Genomic DNA, 15,792 nt, shown 5'->3' with positions numbered 1-15,792 from the left:
AGGCACAATATTTCAACCTTCTATAAGTCAGGTATCTATAACCAATGAGGAAGCATGCTTAGTATGTACCTAAATACAAAAAGGAATATATGCACAAAGATATCCATCAACATGTTATTTATAATTTGAAATGTCTGGTAATAAGGGAGTTGCAAGTGAACCCAGGTAAATCTGCTATCTAAAATTAAAATTCACTGTCGTGTGGCCTTTAAAAATTAAATTAATGAACGAAGACTGCAGAAGAAAATGAGTAAGTTTCCAGGATGGAAAGTCAAGTAAATAAACAAAGGATATGAAATTATGTAACAATAACAATTATATAAAACAAATCCAAACAACAATGTCTTATTCAAAGGGTGAGAAACACACACACACACACACACACACACACACACACACACGTTGATCCCAAGCCCATTTTTTGTAGGATGAGTTTTTTTTGTAAAGAAGCTTTAACTTTATTGAACTCACAGCTTCTTAGACTTATTTATTTATTTTTATTTTTTAATTTAAAGTCAAGCTAGTTAACATATAGCGTAGTACTGGTTTCAGGAGTAGAATTTAGTGATTCATTATTTACACTTAACACCCAGTGCTCATCCCAACAAGTGCCCTCCTTAATGCTCATCGCCCATTTAGCCCATCCCCCTACCCACCACGCCTCCACTAACCTTCAGTTTGTTCTCTATTTTTTTATTTAAATCCAAGTTAGTTACATATAGTGTAACAATGATTTCAGGAAGAGAATTTAGTGATTCATCACCTACATACAACACCAACGCTCATCCCAACAAGTGCCCTCCTCAATGCCCATCACCCATATTCCACACCCCCATCAACCCTCAGTTTGTTCTGTGTATTTAAGGGTCTTTTATGGCTTGTCTCCCTCTATGTATTTATCTTATTTTTGCTTCCCTGTGTTTCCCATGTTCCCCATGTTCATCTATTGTGTTTCTTAAATTCCACATATGAATGAAATCATATAATTGTCTTCTCTAACTTATTCCACTTAGTGTAATACAGTCTAATTCCATCCACATTGTTGCAAATGACAAGATTTCATTCTTTTTAATTGCCAAGTTATATTCCATTGTGTGTGTGTGTGTATACACACCCTATATATATATATACACACACAATATATATTTATTATATATTTATTATATATATATATGTCACATCTTCTTTATCCATTCATCAGTCCATGGACATTTGGGCTCTTTCCATACTTTGGCTATTGTCAATAGTGCTGCTCTAAACATTGGGGTGCATGTGCCCCTTCGAATCAGCACTCCTGTATCCTTTGGATAAATACCTAGTGGTGCAATTGCTGGGTCGTAGGGTAGTTCTATTTTTAATTTTTTTGAGCAAAGTCCATACTGTTTTCCAGAGTGGCAGCACCATAGAATGAGATTTCTAGGTCTATAGTCATTTTGTAGGATTCATAGAGAACTTTAATGAATAATAAAGAGAAAGGGGCAGAAGGATACATGTTATCTCAAAAACAATTCTCCTAATAAGAGTTGTTAAAAAATGAAACAAACTCTTTCGGATGATAACAAATGCCCTGCACGGAAGAGGGATGAAATGTCGATGAGGACGGGACGGGACGGTACAAGGAAAAGAACACAGGCTCTGCGTCAGAGAGAGCTGAGTTCCAATCTAGCTTCTCCGCCTTTGGTAACTTATTTACCCTCACTGGCCCCAAATTTCCTGAACTTTCAAAGTGGGGATAATACGTCAAACAACAATATCACATACAAGGATTCATAGAAACAATGTGTAAAGTTCTTGACCGGTGATAACTAATGGAAGTAACACGGCAGTGGTGGTGGCGGTGATGCATATTCTAAGCAGCAGGATCTAAGTTTGACTAGTCAGCTAACCTTAAGGTTTCCTTCCAAACAGTAGTCTAGTAGGAGGAACACCAGCAGTTAATCTGTGAAGACGTGCAGGTTTTTCATATCCTGTGCTTAATATAATGACATAAAGGCATTAGGGGCGCCTGGGTGGCTTGGTCGGTTACGCGTCCGACTTCGGCTCAGGTCATGATCTCACGGTCCGTGAGTTCGAGCCCTGCATCGGGTTCTGTGCTGACAGCTCAGAGCCTGGAGCCTGTTTCAGATTCTGTGTCTCCCTCTCTCTCTGCCCCTCTCCTGTTCATGCTCTGTCTCTGTCTCAAAAATAAATAAACGTTAAAAAAATAAATAAATCAAATAAAAAATAAAAAGGCTTCCTTCCAAACAGTAGTCTAGTAGGAGGAACGCCAGCAGTTAATCTGCGAAGACGTGCAGGTTTTTCATATCCTGTGCTTAATATAATGACATAAAGACATTGGGGGCCCCTGGGTGGCTCCGTGGGTTAAGCGTCCGACTCTTGATTTCGGTCCAGGTCAGGATCTGATGGTTCATGGGGTTGAGCTCGGCGTTGGGCTCTGCCCTGAGAGCGAGGAGCCTACTTAGGATTCTCTCTCTGCACCCCCTGCCCCCCCCCCGCCCCTTCCCTGCTTGTGCTCTCTTTTTCTCTAAATAAATAAATAAATAAACTTAAAAAAAAAAAAAAAAAAGAGCTGAAAAGTTCCAAGACCTCTTCTAATCTAAATGAAAAGCAGGGTTTTTTTTTTTTTTTTAATTCTTTTTAAATGTTTATTTATTTTTGAGAGAGAGACAGACCATGAGCAGGTGAGGGTCAGAGAGGGAGACACGGAATCCGAAGCAGGCTCCAGGCTCTGAGCTGGCAGCACAGAGCCCGACGTGGGGCTCGAACCCAAGAACAGTGAGATCATGACCTGAGCCAAAGTGGGACGCTCAACCGACTGAGCCACCCAGGCGCCCCTAAATGGAAAGCAGTTTTACGGCCAGCAACCAGAACTGTTGCAAGTACCTCCAAGACCAATATGATAGGCACCTCTCTAGAGAAAACCAGATTCAGTGAAGTTAGTAAAAATGCATCCGTGTTAATATAAACACTACACTAGAACAAGAGCACCAACAGCATTTGAACGCACATTTGTCAATGCAACAAATATTCCTTGAGTGCTCTGGGGCACCAGGCACTATATAAAGTACTGAGAATCGGCAATAGCACAGGTATTCTGCAATCTCAGGGATACATTGTTGAGAATTTTGGCTTTTTCTACACTAGTGACTTCAACACATATTCAGTAAAGTACCTTCTCTATGGAAGAGAGCATCATGCTCTTGTGGAGAGAACACAGGACTCTGGGTCAGAAAGGCATGGGTATGAACCCCACTGTCTTCACAGGTCTCTGCATTCCTACCTTCCCCTCAGAGAGCTCGAGGCCAAACAAAATTCATGCTAAGACTACAGTTTCTAGGCTGACCTAGAATTGTAGTTTCATCAATATTATTATGCAAATATCCACATTCTGAGTAAAACTAACTTTAAAAAGTAGAGTAACTTTAAAAAATTTTTTTAAGTTTATTTATTTATTTTGAGAGAGAGAGAGAGACAGAGACAGCATGAGTGGGGGAGGGGTAGAGAGAGAGGGAGAGAGAGAGAGAGAGAGAGAGAGAGAGAGAGAGAATGCCGAGCAGGCTCTGCCCTGTCAGCACAGAGCCTGATGGAGGGCTCAAACCCACAAACCATGAGATCATGACCTGAGCCGAAACGAAGAGTCGGATGCTTAACTAACTGAGCCACCCAGGCACCCCAAAAGTAGAGTAACTTTTTTTAAAAATTTTTTTTTACATTTATTTATTTTTGAGAAAGAGTGAGACAAAGTGTGAGCGAGGGAGGGGCAGAGACAGAAGGAGACACAGAATCCGAAGCAGGCTCCAGGCTCTGAGCAGTCAGCACAGAGCCTAATGCGGGGCTCGAACCCACGAACAGTGAGATCATGACCTGAGCCAAAGTTGGACGCTCAACCAACTGAGCTACCCAGGCGCCCCAGTAGAGTAACTTTTAATAACAATCCTTCACATATTAGTACCAATAATTTTGTTCTTATCACACCTCACTTATTACACAGAAAAGCTTTGAGAAGGCTTAATAACACCAACAAAACAACACCAAAAAACAAAAAAACAAAAAAAGAAGAGAGGTGGGGCATGGAATCTGGGGTGAAGGATCTAAATTCTTGTGAGACTTTTAGCTTGTTATCTATCCCTTGAGAATACTTTTTGCATTAAAAATTTAAAAACTCATTCACTTATTCTTTTAATCTTTTCTTATGTTTATTCATTTTTGAGAGGGAGAGAGAGCGGGGGAGGGGCAAAGAGAGAGGGAGACAGAGGACCTGAAGCAGGCTCCATGCTGACAGCAGAGAGCCTCATGTGGGGCTTGAACTCACAAACCACAAAATCATGACCTGAGCCAAAGCTGGATGCTTAACCGACTGAGCCACCCAGGTGCCCTGATTTTTTTTTTCTTTTTTTTTTAAGAGAGAGAGAGAAAGTGAGCAGGGGAGAGGGGCAGAGAGAGAGAGAGAGAGAGAGAGAGGGAGGGAGAGAGAGAGAATCTCCAGCAGGCTCCATGCTCAGCATGGAGCCCAACACGAGACTCAATCCCATGACCCTGGGATCATGACCTGAGCCAAAATCAAGAGTCAGACCCTCAACTGAATGAGCCACCCAGGCACCCCCTTTCTGAAAATATTTTTTTTACATTCATTTACAGTAAATTTAATTAATTAAAAACAATTTTATTCAAATTCCAAAATACGTTTTCTCCTTTCAGTTTTTTTGATATTAATAATGCTACTAAAACTTGGTTAACTTTATATTATAGTAAACCTTGCAAACGTTTTAAATAAAAGGATTGCTTATATCTTAGCTGTTCTTATTTTCATTTATTTTTGTAAGTTTTAATTTTAATTCCAGTATAGTTAGCCTACAGTGTAATATTAGTTTCAGGTGTACAATGTAGTGACTGAATATTCCATACATCACCCAGTGCTCATCACAAGTGCACTCCTTAATCCCCATCACCTATCACTCATCCCCCCCATCCACCTCCCTTCTGGTAACATTTGTTCTCTATAATTGACAGTCTGTTTCTTGGTTTGTGTGTGTCTTTCCCCCCCTGCCCTTTTCCCACTTGTTTTGTTTCTTAAATGCCACGTATAAGTAAAATCATATGGTATTTGTCTTTCTCTGACTTATTTTGCTTAGCATTATACTCTCTAGCTCCATCCACGTCATTGCAAATGGCAAGATTTCATTCTTTATGGCTGAATACTATTCCTTTGTGTATATATACCACATCGCCTTCATCCTTTCATCAATCAATGGATACTTGGGCTGCCCCCATATCTTGGCTATTGTCAATAATGCTGCTATAAACTTGGGGGTTCATGAATCATTTTGAATTAGTGTTTTTATTTTGTGTGTGTAAATATCCAGTGATGTGATTACTGGATTATAGGGTAGTTCAGTTTTTAACATTCTGAGGAGCCTCCATCTGTTTTCCACAGTGGCTGCACCAATTTGCATTCCCATCAACAGTGCAAGAGCGTTTAGCTCTTCTTGTCTTTATAACTAAATCTGTGATTGCTTATATTATATACTAGCTACATCACTAGTGAAACAAATTTATTACAGCTAGAAGTCAAGGGCTGGGACTGAGAGCACAACTTCAAGTGTGATCCAAAGTCAAGAGTTCTAAGGCCAGATGGATATCCGTGCGCATGCAGTGCTCCAGGAAAAGAAAGAAGTTAGGTGATGCGACACATTTTACGCTGGATTTTAAAATTTTTAGTTTGAAAGTTTCATCTCAAATTCAAAAACAGCCGCCAAGCCCAGTAAGCATATGAATTTAGATATTCACAGATTTTTAGAGTTTAGAGACTTCTAATCTGATCCAACATTCTTATTTCATAGAACAGCAAAGATCTCTGACTGTTAAACAGTGTATCAAGGGGACAGTTAACCGTGGTAAAGTAGGTACTAGGATTAGGATTACAGAACAAGGACATACGACCACTCAAAGGGGTACGAACCACTTGTAAAGGGCACTAAGTGCCCTTCTGCAAAGAACACTCAGCAAGGACTGGGCATGAGTCCCTCATACAGGATTTACTGGCCAGGCGCTCTTGCACAAGTGACTACCCACATCTGAACTCCACCTGTAATGCTGTTTTATTTGTACACGTGCATCTGGTCTTACTCAGTAGACTAGTGTCCCCTAAATTATACTGTGCAAGCTATTTCAGTAAATTTCTCACTGACATAGGAAGGTATCAGAAATACTTTTCCTTCATCACTAAATCTCTTACACTGGGAAAAAAGTTTTGCCGAAAGTTTTTTTGCTTCCGCCTTAGTCATGTGATAACTGAAGAACCTATAAATAAGCATATAAACTGAATGAAGGGGCACCTGGGTGGCTCAGTCAGTTAAGGGTCCAACTCTTGGTTTCGGCTCAGGTCACGATCTCAATCTTGTGAGACTGAGTCCCACATTGAGCCCCGCACTGGGCGTGGAGACTGCGTAAGATTCTCTCTCTCCCTCTGCCTCACTCTTGCTTGCTCCTGCTCTCTCTCCGCCTCCCCCAAAATTAACTAATTAAAAAAATAAAGTGATTGCAAAAGTCACTTACAGTAATTTTGGAGTGACTCCTTCTGTAAAGCAAATCATCTTTTTATAATGTGTGCCATAGGCCACGGAGGCCTCCCCAGGGACAGCGTGCATTGCCTCAGTGAGAATCTGCAGTAGAGTCTAGCATCAGACTCTCGATTCAGTGCCCCCATCTCTCAACTACTAACAATTACCTCTGGATCTCAAAGGTCATTTAGGTATATACATTCATTTCCTCATACCTATTTCCGTGTCTTCTATGATTGGATATATGTATAGGGATTTACTTTGAGGGTTATAGGCTATCCTTTTAAAAATCCTGAAATGAAATGAAAGGGCTCTCTCATGTTAATAAAGCAGAGTATCAAGAGTGTATTGAACATCTACAACATTCCTAACATTGCATAAAGCATCGAAGTAGAGGGTGGAAAAGGAGGGTCAACATAGAACTAATTACAAATGAGGTGTTAAATTTTAAACCAAGAAACAATTTGAGAATAATTACTAAATCAAACTGAATAAAGTTCAGCAAGAGTTGGAGGGGGGAATAAAAGCATGATTGTACTACCACAGCGGGCGTTAGGAAAGGTGGAAGCTTTGAGTGAGGACCTGATGAGTGAGTAGAACAGAGAAAAATAGAGAATAAGATGAGAGGCATTGCCGGCATCTGCACAAGGGTGGATGTAAATAATTGGAGAGGGATACAGAGCAGCACACACGAAAGCATGAAGATGTAATGGGACGGAAGACAGGTACACTTCACCAAACTAGTAAATGGAGGTTTTGAAGGCAGAGTGAATGACAAGTGTAACACAACAACGATAGGAATAGCCAACACTTGCTAAGCGCTCCTATCGATGGCCAGGCTCTAGTCTAAGAGAAAGAGAGAGAGAGAGAGAGAGAGAGAGAGAGAGTGTGTGTGTGCGCGCGTGCGCGCAATGTTATATAACTTCTGTAAGGCCACAGAGGACCTGGTGAGATGAGAACACAGGCAATGTGACTCTTGAGCCTGAGATCATGGCCTCGATGACTTTGCCACCTGTAAAAAATAAGGTCACCCTGGTGAAATCCTTTCTTGGAATACCATTTTCTAGGGTATAGAGTCCAATCTCTAAATTTAAACTTAATGAAGTTCTTTAGGTTTTCTTGACATTTCCAGGCAGAACCAGTCTTGTAGATGCTCGCAAAGGTAAAAAGTTTCACTTCAAGGCACTTACATGACGGACACGATCAAGTTTAGACAATTTTATTCACTTTTTAGAACAGGCATTCTGGCTGGCTATTAGACTGTAAATTCAGTACTTAGCACAGGAAGTTCTGAAATTATAATTGGGTTATGTTCCAAAACTTTATTTTTAAGTTAGTTCTTTGGAACTTGAAACACATATTCCCATAGAAACAATGCTATAAATGGTGAGTCAGTTCTATGCTCACACCCTAAAGTCTTTTAAAACCCTAATGGCGCTTTACATTAGTCCCAACAGTGCCAGAGCATGACTTTTATCATTTACACTCACAGAGGTATCATACAGCAATGCATACTACACTGAACCCGAAAGGCTAAGGATGAGACTTCAAGGCTCTCATGCTCCCTGTGCCCAGCACACACGTCCCTCACATAGTTGGTGCTTAATGCATGCTTGGTAAATGAAAGTATTAAATAAGAGCCCAGGAAGCAGGCACCAATAGGTTTGGATACCAACTCTACCACTTACTTAGCTATGAGGAAACATCTTTACCTCTCTAAACCTGCTTTTCTCATCTATAGAATAGGGATAATCATACTCCTTACGGGATTCTCATACAAATTAGAGACCAGGGGCGCCTGTGTGGCTTCAGTTGGTCAAGCGAAGTGACCAACTTCGGCTCATGTCATGATCTGATGGTCCGTGAGTTCGAGCCCCACACTGGGCTCTGTGCTGACAGCTCGGGGGCTGGGGCCTGCTTCAGATTCTGTGTCTCCCTCTCTCTCTCTCTGCCCTTCCCCCACTCATGCTCTGCCTCTCTCAAAAATAAATAAACTTAAAAAAAATTTGCTTTAAATAAATCAGAGATGACAATTTCTTCTTGTCTTTTCAGTCAAGCACAATACAATTTTTCTTAAATATTAATGTCATCATTGTGAACATACTTCATAGAATTTTACAAAGCGATCAAGTTCAACCTGATGCTTTACACAGGAGAAAGCAAAGTGAGGCCCTAAGAGGTTAAGAGACATACTCAAGATCACCTCCAGTTGTAGTGGCTGACAGCCAAGGTCCCCATCTCCTCAATCCTGGTCCAGGGCTCTTCCTCCTGTTCTGCAACCCCGAGTGCAACACCAACTACCTCTCTGCCCTATGCTCTGCATCAGTTGTGTTTTGCTAAAACACAGCTGTTCAAACTGGCAAGGGTTGTTTGCACCTACACAAAATGGCCTCAAACTGTTGTGCTTTTGGAGGTTGTGGTTTGCTGGCTGGTTAGTATTCTGTCTTGCTTGTCAAGCCAACAGCTATCACTTCTAAAACGGGTGCTGATCTCCTGCTGCCCACCATTGCAACCCGTTAGGGGTTAAGAAATTAGACAAAAACTCATTGAAACTGAATCTACATAATTTAATTTTCTGAGAGGACCTAAGGGAAATGTTCTGTAAGATAAGGGTTTAGTTCCTGCACTTTGTTTCATCTATTTTATTTTTTAATGTTTTTATTTATTTTTGAGAGAAATAGAGTGCAAGTGGGTGAGGGGCAGAGAGAGGGAGACACAGAACCCGAAGCAGGCTCCGGGCTCTGAGCTGTCAGCACAGAGCCCGACGTGGTGTTTGAACTCATGAACCGTGAGATCATGACCTGATGTTTCATCTATTTTGATCGCTCATAGGCAACAAATTGCCATTACTCTTGTTTCTGGCCAGGGCACTGGATAGTGAGGTAGCCAACCAACTAACTTCTGAGTAAGTGAGTTGTTCCTAGGTCTAGGAAATAAATTTGTCCACACAGAAAGCAAATGGAACATAGTGGCTTCTGGAATACTTCTCTCTCCCTCCAGAAGTAGAAGAGGAAAAGTATTTACTCCAGGCCATCTCTACATTTTGATCTGTTCATCTTAAAGAGGCAACATGGCATCTTCCGACCACTAGAGGGCACTGTGTGAACAGCAGGCTTCTCAGCAAAAGGCCGCTTTTACCAGGAAGTCACTTTTTGCACGTGGCATTGGTATTCTTGGTAATTTTAGGGTTCATCTTTTAGAACTTATATCTGTACCTCTGTGACTTTGGGGACCCACCTAAATCTTCCCCTCCCCCTTGTATTCTCTGTCTCAGCAGGCACTGCCATGCACCAATCACCCAGGCTACTTGCCAGTCACCTGGGACTTCTCCCACCCTTAAGAGTCAACTGTCGAGTCTCACCAATTTTCTAACTGTTTCTCAAATCTACTCCTCTATTCCATCCCTACCTTCCCTGCCCTCCTGAGGTCTCTATCATCACTCCTGAGTTATTACAACAAACGATTCATAAAGAACACAAATCGTACCATCTATGCCTCCCTTCACATATCCTCAGGCTAAAAAGTAAAAACTCCTTAGCAAAGCATACTGAGCCGTCCATGCCCACCCATCTAGTCTTATGTTTGGCTACTTCTTGCTTCAAACTCCATTCTCAAGCAGCACAACACTGCTTGTCCCCCCACTCCTCTTGAATGTATTTCTTACCTCCATTTTTACTCATGCTGATTGATTGGTTCTTCTGCCTGAACCTCCCACATATCTAACAGTGTATCACCTCCTCCAGAAAGCCTTCTGTAACACCTCCCTCTCCCACTATTTTAGGTTTTGATATTACTCTGTATCATCTCCTTATTTTGCACTTATTACACTATGTTTTAATCATCAGAACAGCAACATAAAGTAGGTGTTAAAAAGCACAGACTAACCAGATCGCCTGGGTCCAAATTCCGGCTCTGCCACTTATTAGGTGTGTGACCTTGAACATGTCCATAAGCAATCTGTACCTCAATTCTCTCATCTGAGAAGGGATGATAATCCTTCCTAGTGTTTAGAGTTATCACAAGGCAGTGGCTGTCACAGAGTAAATGCTAAATAAGAACTGGCTACCGCAGTTATCTGTGCGTCTGTCGGAAGGTCTCCCCACTAGATTAGGAGAAGCAACCTGAAGACAAGGCCGTTAGCTTGTTTCTGTGCAACATAGTAAGTATTCACTAAGTGCTGCTGAATGAGCAGCAAGAGAGGCAGTTCTAGAACAATGGGAAGTACTGGCCAGGCTTCCTCCCCCCCCCGCAGATCCACCCGACTTTTCAAACTGTATTGTCTCCAATTTCTCCACTTATAACCCCATTTTTCTTGTTTAAGTCCAACCAAAACCCTGAAAAGTTCACTCTTACCTAATTAAAAGTCCATGAAATGAAACCAATAAAAAAAGTATCATAAAAACTATGTTCATTCTAAGAAGCTTAACTCCCTTTTTAAGTATTAAATCTATTTAAGCTTTAAGATTCTCCTTCATCCCAAAGGACCTACCACAGCAAAGGCCTTCGTGCTTTCATGTATGTAATTCCCTTTGCTTAGAACCTTTTTGATGTCCAGTCACTCTTTTGGGAATTCTTTTCCTGATCCTAGGGTAATGCAAAATGCAGATGCCCTCTGTTCTAAAACAGCCCCTATCTACAACTATAGGATGCTGTGTCCACCACACTCTCTTGGCAGGGATTACAATTACAATTATATAATTTTGTTTTGCTGTAAGCTCGAGATCAAGGCACTGTCTTCGTCATCACTGTATCCTGACCCCTAAGGATTGCCTGGCATTTAGTTAATATTCGATCAGTCTTGATTGAATATGTTGAAGAAGGTAAATTTTATTTTGCCTATCAATTTGTGGTTGTTGTTGTTAGTAATTTCTTCAATGTTGTTGTTGTTAGTGATTTCTACAATCATGGGGCTTAAACTCATGACCTGGAGATCAAGAGTCACATGGTCCATGAACTGAACCAGCCAGGTGTCCAATTTTTTGTATTATTTCAATCATGGCAGCTTTTATATAGTGGTGAAAAATTTACAAAGCAATTTCCCATACATCATACAACTGATTCTCACAACAATCCTGAGATAGGTATTGTTATTATCCTCATTTTCTGAATGTTAATGGTTGATATTCAGGTGCTCACCTTGTAAGTAGGATGTGGGACTCAAACTCTGAAGTCTTGCTTCAGGGCCCTAAGTTTCAGCTTTTATAAACCGGACAACACTCGGGGCGCCTGGGTGGCTCTGTTGGTTGAGCGACCGACTTCAGCTCTGTTCATGATCTTGCAGTTTGTGAGTTTGAGCCCCGCGTCGGGCTCTGTGCTGACAGCTCAGAGCCTGGAGCCTGCTTCAGATTCTATGTCTCCCCCTCTCTCTACCCTTCCCCTGCTCACAGTCTGTGTCTCTCTGTCTCTCAATAATAAATAAACGTTAAAAAAAATTTTTTTTTTAATAAATAAACCAGACAACACTCTCTCCATGGCAATGACTATTAACTGAAGTGCCCCTTTGAAACATGCTAAGCCTCCCAGTCACCCACTCTCACATAGCCCCACATTGTAGGCAGAACGCCCTGCCCCTTCCGCATCTTCTCTTCCATCTGCTGACTCCCACCATCCATCAGAGCAAGCCCCCCCCCCCACCCCAATACTAAAGACATACAGTGGGGATGGAGCTCTTTAGTTAGCTCTAAAAAGGATTATGTGTATCTCACATAGACAACAAATGGAAAATCTGGTTGGGGCTTTAATGCTTCAATTTCCCAATTTTATTTGGAAAACGATTTTTTAATGTGTATTTATTTATTCTGAGAGCGCAAGTGTGCACACATAAGTGGGAGTCGGGGAGGGGCAGAGAGAGCGGGAGGGAGAGAATCCCACGTTGGCTTGTGCTGTTAGCACAGAGCCTGAGGCAGGGCTCAATCTCATGAACTGTGAAATCATGACCTGAGCCAAAATCAAGAATCTGATGCTTAACCGACTGAGCCACCCAGGTGCCCCTGAAAATGATTTTACACTCAAAGTAGTGTAAAAAGACCAGTGTCCCCAACACTATCAAATAACCAAAGGTGTGATTAAACTTCTATGTACTTCTTTGGGGCTTTGTTTTCAGAGCATCATCAGCTACTTCACATGCATTCTTCTTGAATATGCCAGGCTAAGTCATAAATGACTCTGGGCTTTGACTAAGAGCTCCTGTAAGTTACAAGCCACAAACAGAAGTTAGAATCTGTATTAAATATGTACCATCTCCTTCCATGCCACATCTAAAAACTGTAGTCATGAATCCCCTTCTTTGTTCTAATTCTCTTTCCTTGATGTTTGGCATGCTACCTCTAGGTACTATTCAAGGGGAACCCCTCTCGCCATATCAGCACAGGAACATCTTGGCAGTGGTCTTCATGGCAAATTCAGCTACTCCTTCCCAACTACAAAATTATGAAACTCTCTACAAATATGAGGCTTTTGGTTTTGTTTTATTTTTTTTAATGAGTTTGGCCAGTATAAATCAACCCATCAGAAGCTGGACATCAACATCAGCATGAAAAAAGTGTGAGAACTAGCTTACCACAGTACAGTAAGTACTTCGTAAGGACAAACCTAAAATAGCAGCCCTGTTATATTTAAACGCTCACGTCTGTTACTTGATCATAGAATTTTAAACCAGTCCAAAGCGAAACATTCCCTTTTTCTCCACCTAGCCAATTCTCACCAACCTGAGTAGTGAACAGAGAACATAAGGCCATGAATCATCACAGGCCATCCTTAGGCAGGGTTCTGAAGCACACACAACAGCACAGTTATGATCAAATGTTGCCTTCTCTTGTTTTAAACAAGGAATTGACTGTTAACAGTGATTATCTCTGGGGAGTGGGAATCAAAATGATTTTTGTTTTTGTATTTTATGTACTTTAGTATTGGCTGAATTTTTACAAACAGCATGGATTTTATAATAAGTATTTCCATTTTGAGAAAAAAATAGGCACGAATCACTTTTAATTTGGTTCACATGAAAGTACATAAGAATAACAATGCCAATATTTCAGGGCAAAATACATTAGCACAAGAAAAAACAACAGGAGAAAACATCCTATACAGACCAAAGAGCCCTCTCAAACAGATGTTTTTCAAACATACCTCAGTTGTTTTAGAAGACAACAGATTACAGCTTAAAAATAAAAATCTATGGACACTTTTCTACATTTGTATCCCACAGGGTTTCCTCCCCCTTGGCCTAGAAGGTTAATAGGAAAGGCTTAGCACTTTCCTGGCTGGAGGAGGAGAGGCCTGAAAGCAGGCACTTCTTTTCTCTTGCACATTAGGATATGAAATGTTGCTGCAAGGAACACAGAGACACTCTGAAAAAGCTCCATGAACTTATCATCCCCAGAGCCTGGCAAAAGAAGAGAATAAGGAAACAGTACAAAAATCTAGCCGTTAATGTGAAATCAAAACACAAGGTCAAGAGCAAGTGGCTGAGGCTGTATCCATGCCCTGCTGAGGTCCTGGTTAAATATGGTTTCTTTTTCTCTGACAGTGAGGCACCAGGGCTCCCCCACTACTTCCCCAAAATAGGCCATCACACTGGAGTGGGAAGAATAGAAAGGCTTCAGAAAACGCTACTCAACTTGAGTTATTCTATACTGTGATAACTTGGTCATAATGGAGAAATCTCCTAAAATGAATATAAGATGTTAAGTAAAGGCTCTACATGAGACTGTCTTTTTTATTAATCTTTGAAAATAGTTTCACATCCACTATGCTTCAATTTTCTGAGATGAGGAAGCCCCTATCTAGCTCCCAAAGCCATTCAGTTATTACTGAGACTTTATCAGATATCCAGCAAGTTAATCAAAAGTAAAAGTTTTGAGGTTGGAATGGCCAGCTATCATTCAACCTTCATGTTTTTGTATCCCAATTCTCCCATCATATCCACTTGCACTGATAAAATTTCATAGAATCTAATTTCTTCGTTTCTAAGAAGGTGGTGATTGCTTTGAAGTTAACATGAGACCTGCATCCTTCACCAATTCTGCTCCAAAGTGACTTGAACTTCAACTCGGAAACTGATTCTAAGTCGCCTCAAAAAACCTGGAACCAGTCCTTGGGTTGGAGAAAATTGTTCCTGTAATAGTTTTCCTGCCTTGAGACATGCTGTATGGAAATATACTTAGGCCAATGGAGAATCTGCGCGTACCTACCACGCTGAAGCTCGATTTAGGAGTATTATTACACACATACAAATGCCCTACTGTCCCCAGAAAACATCAAGGACTTTCATCAACATCTCCCCGACGCTCCCAATTTGGAAAAAGGTCATGTCAACCTTTCAGATCATACAGACACGTTGCTTAGGTAAAAAAGGGAGTCTGAGAGTGTGGCTGAGCTCAGACCCAAGCCTACATATTTTAGTGGTAACGACTCCCGATCTACACCCAACACATTTACCGAACACTAACAGAACTTCTAGCAAGCGCCCACCACTGGAATCGAAAGCACTTTCTTCCCAGGAAACACATCTTTTCCATTGAAAATTCCCAAACCCGAGACCCACTACTTTTTTGCTGAACAAAAAGCGTGTGTGCCGGCAAGAGGGGGGTGGAAAAGAGCGTGGCAAGAATTTGCACGGCTCTTACGCCTCCTCCCTCGGAGCGCGCCCAAGTCTGCGGCCTCGGGCTCCGGGACACTTCCCCTCCCACCCGCCGAGGAGCCGCAGCTGTAAGTTGAGAGAAGCGGGCTCTGGGCACGTCAATCAACCGGGTCCTCCCGCCTCCCGTCTACACCTCCCCTCCCCTCCCCCCCCCCCCCCCCCCCAAGAAAAAATAAAGGCAGAGAAAGAAAGGGAAAAGAAGGTAACTAATTTGGGAACTAGTCTCCGCCGGGGCTTCGCCTCCGACCCAGGGAGGCCGCAGGTCCCGGACGAGGCGCGCGGGCGAACGGCGGGATCGAGCAGGCGGCCCGGCAGTCGCCAGTCGCCGGGTCCTCGCGGCGCGTCCTCCGCGCTCGGGATCCCCGCACGGGTCGGCACCGCTCCGGCACCGCACTCCGCCAGGCCGGCGGCCCGCGTCCTCCCGCCCGGGCCAAAGTTGCGCAAATAGCCCCACAACTGGCAGATACTCACCGGCCGCAGCAGGAACCGGGGCTGCGGAGGTTTTAGGGAGTTTAAGGCAAATCAGCCACGGGAAAGGCGGGCGGAGGCGAAGGGGCCGCGAGCTGCAGTGGCGGCGGCGCGCGGCGTTCG

General features: G+C 42.3%; 1 protein-coding gene across 4 annotated transcripts in view; it reads right to left on the bottom strand.

Moving 5' to 3' along the window:
- Window positions 1-15,786, bottom strand: part of ZBTB1 (zinc finger and BTB domain containing 1) — a 29,088-nt gene extending 13,302 nt beyond the window's left edge. For 3 of the 4 annotated variants that reach the window (XR_006705091.1, XM_045451214.1, XM_045451211.1), the window contains exon 1: window positions 15,673-15,786. The gene's annotated coding sequence lies outside the window, so the exon portion shown is untranslated. Of the gene's footprint in view, window positions 1-11,696; window positions 11,850-15,672 lie in introns of those variants that run through there. The other variant, XM_045451212.1, reaches the window with a different exon arrangement.
- Window positions 15,787-15,792: the final 6 nt, after the last annotated feature.

This window comes from Leopardus geoffroyi, chromosome B3, assembly GCF_018350155.1.
Source record: "Leopardus geoffroyi isolate Oge1 chromosome B3, O.geoffroyi_Oge1_pat1.0, whole genome shotgun sequence".
Lineage (NCBI taxonomy): Eukaryota > Metazoa > Chordata > Mammalia > Carnivora > Felidae > Leopardus > Leopardus geoffroyi.
Note: the sequence above shows the minus strand (reverse complement) of the source record. Positions and strands in the feature narration are given on the sequence as shown.